Source organism: Leopardus geoffroyi, chromosome C1 (genome assembly GCF_018350155.1).
Source record: "Leopardus geoffroyi isolate Oge1 chromosome C1, O.geoffroyi_Oge1_pat1.0, whole genome shotgun sequence".
Taxonomy (NCBI): Eukaryota; Metazoa; Chordata; class Mammalia; order Carnivora; family Felidae; genus Leopardus; species Leopardus geoffroyi.
In genome coordinates, this window is record NC_059328.1 from 111,742,536 (window position 1) to 111,748,790 (window position 6,255).

At 40.5% G+C, this 6,255-nt stretch overlaps 1 non-coding gene across 1 annotated transcript; it reads right to left on the bottom strand.

Moving 5' to 3' along the window:
- Window positions 1–646: 646 nt before the first annotated feature.
- TRNAR-CCU lies at window positions 647–719 on the bottom strand. Its single transcript has one exon. It is a non-coding gene; the product is annotated as a tRNA-Arg (tRNA).
- Between the last annotated feature and the right edge of the window lie 5,536 nt (window positions 720–6,255).

Consider the following 6,255-nt stretch of genomic DNA (forward strand, 5'->3'; position numbering starts at 1 on the left):
GTATGAAACCTAGCAGAGCAAGTTCTACTAGATTTTAAGACTGGAGAATAATCGTCGCTATCTCCATGCTCTGTCCTGAGGAGCCCAGTGGCTGGTGACACTGCCACCTCACAACCAATGAGGTGGTCCATAGACTCAGATTTGTACCCTGGGCCTGCCCGTTCTGGGGGCCCTCTGCGCTGCCCTCCAGTCATTCTTCCCTCTTTCTTTTTGCTTCACAATTCTTCAATTTATCTTTTTCTCTCACGTTTTACTATTAGCAGCAAGGAGAAACCAGGACACACCTTCGACCTTTTCCTCCCATTTCATTCATAGTTTCCAAGTTCTATTTTCCACCCAACAGAACACAATCCAGCCAAATCCTCTGCCACTGTATAGCAGGGATCACCTTTCCTATAATTTCCGATAACATAATCCTCATTTCCCTCTGAGCCTCACTAGAGTCACATGTAATGTCTATGTTTCTATCAACAGTCTCTTCAAGGCATTCTAGTTTTTTTCTATCCTGCATCTCAAGATTCCCCCATCCTCTACCCATTACCTAATTCTAAAGCTACCCTCATATTTTTGTTAAAAAATTTTAATTGAAGTATAGTTGACAAAATATATATTTTTTTAAATTAAAAAAATTTTAAAGTAGGCTCCATGCCCAATGTGAGGCTTGAACTCACAACTCTGAGATCAGGAGTCACATGCTCTACCAACCAAGCCAGCCAGGCACCCTGACATAATATATTTATATTAGTTTCAGGTGTACAACATAGTGATTCAACAATTCTGTACATTACAAAATGCTCACCATGATAAGTGTAGTTACCATCTGTCAACATACAAAGTTATTACGATGTTGACTGTATTCCCTATTGACTTTTCATCCTTGTGGTTTATTTATTTTATAAGTGGAAATTTGTACCTCTTAATGCCCTTCACTATGTTGCTCCCCTCCCCCCCCCCCCCTGCTTTGGCAATCACTAGTTTGTTCTTTGTATTTATGAGTCTGTTTCTATTTTGGTTGGTTCAATTGTTTTGTTTTTTAGACTCTGCATATAAGTAAAATAAGGGATTTGTCTTTTTCTGTCTGACTTATTTCACTTAGCACAACACCCTCCAGGTCGCATATTTGGGTTATTTGTTACAGCAGCACCCCATTTCCCTTTAGCAAAATCTGTATTAGGGTCCTCCAGAGAGGCAAAACTGTTTTGCTGTCTGGAGGCAGAATTCCTTTTTCCTTGGGAAACTTGTCTTTGCTCTTGGGGTCTTCAACTGAATGGATGCAGCCCACCTGTGTTATTGAGGATATTCTGCTTTACTTAAAGTCTACTGCTTGTAAATGTTAATTATATCTAAAAAAAATACCTTAGTAGCAACATCTAGGCTGGTGTTTGGCCAAACAACTGGACACCATAACCCAGCCAAGTTGACACACATAATGAACCATCACAGATATTGAGCAAATAAACTAGTATATTCATACAATGGAACTCTCCACCATGTATTACTGACTGAAAGAAAGCAAGTTACATGAGATATATAGTATGATCCCACTTTTTGCTTAAAAACAGAAAAAATATTGGGAGGATATATATGTTACTCAAGTGGTGGGTGAGTTATGAGTGGTTATTATTTTTGCTTCCACATAAATTTTTAAACTTTTATGATAAATGTAGGTGTTTTTGCCTATTACCAAATATTTTCCCCCAGCTTTATTGAGATATAATTTACATACAACATTGTGTAAGTTTGAGGTATACAATCTGTTGACTTGATACACTTATATATTGCAATATGATTACACCACAGCAGTATCTATCATGTCACATGATTTCTATTCTTTTGTGTGTGGTGAGAACATTAAGATCTAATGTCTAGCAACTTTTAAGCATATAATACAGTATTATCAACTATAATTGCCATCTTACACATTAACTCCCTAGAACTTACTTATCTTTAGCTGAAAATTTTACTCCTTGACCAACATCTCCCCATTTCCTCTACCCTTCAGTCCCTGGTAACCACCGCTCTACTCTGTTTCTATGAGTTCAGTATTTTTTTTTTTTTTTTTTAGATTTTACTTATAAGTGATACCATACAGTATTTGTCTTTCTCTGTCTGACTTACTTCACTTAGCATAATGCCCTCAAAGTCCATCCATATTATTGCAAATGTGAGGATTTCCCTTTTTCTCATGACTGAATATTTCATTTTGTATATATATGCACCACATCTTCTTTATTTATACATTGCCAGACGCTTAGGTTGTTTCCATATCTTGGCTACAGTGAATACTGATGCAATGAACATGGGAGTGCAGATACTTCTTTGAGACCCTGTTTTCATTTCCTTAGGATGGATACACAGAAGTGAGATTCCTGGATCATATGGGAGTTCTATTTTTAATTTTTGAGGAACCTCCATACTGTTTTACATACTGGCGGTACCAATTTATATTCCCACCAACAGTACACCAGCATTCCCTGTTCTCCACATTTGCCAACATCTGTTGTCTCTTTTTTTTTTTAAGTTTATTTATTTTGAGAGTGGGGTAGGGGCAGAGAGAGAGGGAGAGATAGAATCCTAAGCAGGCTCCACGCTGTCAGTGCTGAGCCTGATTCAAGGCTCCATCGCATGAACCATGATATTGTGACATGAGCCAATATCAAGAGTCAGACGCTTAACCAACTGAGCCACCCAGGCGCCCTAACATCTGTTATATCTTATAGTGTTCGAACAGGTGTGGAGGTGAGAGCTCATTGTGGTTTTGATTTGTATTTCCCTGATGATTAGTGATGTTGAGCATCTTTTCATGTGTCTGTTGGCCACTTGTATGTCTTCTTTGGAAAAATACTCAGTTCGTCTGCCCATTTTTATTTATTTATTTTTTAATGCTTATTTATTTCTGAGAGAGAGAGAGAGAGAGAGAGAGAGAGAGAGAGAGAGAGAGAGAGACAGCCAGAGAGAACATGAGCAGGGAGGGCCAGAGAAAGAGGGAGACACAGAATCTGAAGCAGGCTCCAGGCTCCGAGCTGTCAGCACAGAGCCCAACGTGGGGCTGGAACTCAAAAACCATGAGATCATGACCTGAGCTGAAGTTGGACGCTTAACCGACTTAACACACCACCCAGGTGCTCCTCGACTGCCCATTTTTAAATTGGATTATTTATTTTTGAGCTATTGAGTTCTTTATATTTTTTGGAATATTAACCCTTTATCAGATAAATAGTTTGAAATTATTTTCTCCCATTTTGTAAGTTGCCTTTTCATTTGGTTATTTCTTTTGCCATGCAGAAACTTTTTAGTTTATTGTAGTCCCACTTATTTCTTTTTGCTTTTGTTATTTGTGCTTTTGGTGTCACATCCAAAAAATTGTTGCCAAGAGCAATGTCAAGGAGTTTTCCCCCTATGTTTTCTTTTAGGAGTTATAAGGTCTCAGATTTTACATTTAAGTCTTTAATTCACTTAGAGCTGATTTTTATGAGTAGTGTTCCTCTGCACGTGGTTATCCAGTTTCCCCAACACCATTTCTTGGAGAGATTAAGCTTCCCCCATTGAATATTTTTGTCAAATATTAGTTCACAAAATATTTTCTTAATTATGAAAATGTTAGATTGGCCATTCTTCCCCATCACCTCCTTCAGTAAAATTAAGCAGGTTTGGCAGTAAGAGCTTTTAAAAAGTCCATATGTTTAACCCAATATTTCTATTTCTCTGAATTTGACTTAGGAAAACAATCCCAGATAGAGTTAAAGATTTATATCTGATGATGTTCATTACAGGACTATTTATATAATAGGATAAATTGTAACTATTCTAATGCTCCCAAATTAGGGTTTCGTTAAATAAATCATGATAAAGTGATAACATGAAAAATTAAATAGTCATTAAACATTCATTCTAACAAAGGGTGAAAAGGCTTAGTTTTTAGGAGGATATACAATCATATGTCCATGTAACATCTTCATAGTATAAAGACACCTACTCACAGAAAAAAAAATGCCTGGAAGAAAATAAACCAAAATGTAAATAGCTACGAGTGGCATTGTATATGATTTAAATAGCTTTCACTATGCTTTTCCTTTTTTTCAAGATTTTTACATGGCACGTAGTGCTGTAATCAGATGAAAACTAGAGAAGCAGAAAATCCAGCGTAGGGTGTGGTTCCTCCACTTCTTGAGTGAAACTGTTTTAGAGCAGGGACCAAAAAAATCTTCAATTTACTGAAAGCCATTTAGCTGAGAACTGATCTCTCCATTACAAATCCGGTGGCTGAATCTCAGTCTTCAATTTGCTCAACTGATTGGCAGCATCTAACACAGCTGATCACTTGCTCCACCTTGAAAGGCCATGAAATGAAAGCAGGACTTCCAGGACTCCCCATTTCCCTACTTCTCTGAGCACTCCTTGATTGGTGTTGCCCTGGTTCTCTACCTTCCAGCCTCTTCACTGTGAAATGTTCCTAAAACTTTTCTTTACCTACATTCATTCCCTAGCAGCCACAATCAGTTCTATAGCTTCAGTACCGTATGCTGGCAATTCCCCAACTTCTGTTTCTAGGTCCCTGAACTTCAGGCTTACATCCAACTGCCTTCAGTTGTCTATTAGAACACTGCCATAGACTGAATTGTGTTCTCCTTAAAATCTGTATGTCGCAGCCCTAACTGCTAATGTGAACTGTATTCAGAGACAGAACCTGTAGGGAAGTGATAAAATTAAATGAAGTCATACACGTGGGGCTCTAATCTGGAAAGGCTGTTGTTCTTATGTGAAGAGGAAGAGGCATCAGAGTTTTTGCCCTTCCCTCAACCCCACGGTGAGGTCACAGTGAGAAAGGAGGAAGGTGGTAATCTGCAAGCCAGGAAGAGAGCAGAACTATGATCTTGGACTTCCAACCTCCAGAATTGTGAGAAAATAAATTTCTGTTGCTTAAGTCATACAGCCTGGGGTATTTTATTATGGCTCTCAAACAGACACATTCAATATGTCCAATCCCCCCCCCCCCTTCAAACCTGTACCTTCTTTCTTCTGAGAGAGCGGGGGTGGGGGAGTGGGGTGGAGAGAGGAGCAAAGGGAAACAGAAAATCTTAAGCAGGCTTCATGCTCAGCGCGGAGCCCCACGGGGCTTGATCCCATGACCCTGGGACCATGACCTGAGCCGAAATCAAAAGTCACTCAACTGACTGAGCCATCCAGGCACTCCAAACCTGTACCTTCTTTAAGGTTCCTCAATTTTGAAGTTGCTGCAGCCAAAAATCTTGGAGTTATCCTTTACTCCTCTGTCACTTTCAATACCCAGTCTGTCAGCAAATCCTGCTCTATCTTCAAAATACATTCAGACTGGAACCACTGTTTCTCATCTTTATCCCCACCACCCACCCTAGTAAAGCCAGCAATTTCTCAACTGGAGTACTGCAGTCATTGCCCTTGACCTCGTAAAGACTATCTTCAACACAGCAGCTAGTGTAGACTGACTTTTTAATATTAAATCAGATTGTCATTTCTCTGCTCAAAACTCTCCAGTAGTTTCCTATTTTGTAATAAAATCTGTAAGTTTTTGCAATGGCCTAGAAGGCTCTATATCAGTGGTTCTCATCATGTGGATGACAAGACTGCTGTGCCCCTAGAGTTTTACCATTCAATAGGTCTCGGGTGGGGCCGGATACTTTGCATCTGTACCTCTCTCATCAGTTTGAACCAATTTCCGTCTGACGGCGATGCAGCCAGGGGACCCCACTTTGAGAACCACTACCTACATGTACAGTAGTGGGTCCTCTCTCCTTCTTCCAGGCACACTACTCCCCTCTCGTCTTCCTCTTAGACGCCAAACTTGTGTGGCCGAGTCCTAGGCTCGGACTGCTCCTCTCTTGGGGGACAGCGTCTGGCTGTTCCAGATCTTTTGCTCAGGTAATGACACTTCAGAGGGGCATTGGGGGGGGGGGGGTCTCTCTGTTTGGAATGGCGCTGTTACTCTGAGCCCTGTTTTCTTCTTAGAGTACAGAACGCCGTATGCGTCCTGTCAGAATTTAGGGCCTTTACTTTGTTCAGTATCCTACTGCAAGACTAAAACAGTGGCTGGACGCTTTATGCGCCTAGACGCATAAACATGCTCAATAAATATTTCATTGACTGACTACAGGAAAGAACTGCTGGGGAAAAAGGGCCTGCAATACGGGAACACAACAGACGCCCCTTAGTCTCCCGGCTAGCTCGCCCACCCAACGACCCGGCGCCCAGAGGCGGGACTTCCTGTGCGTTTGCCGG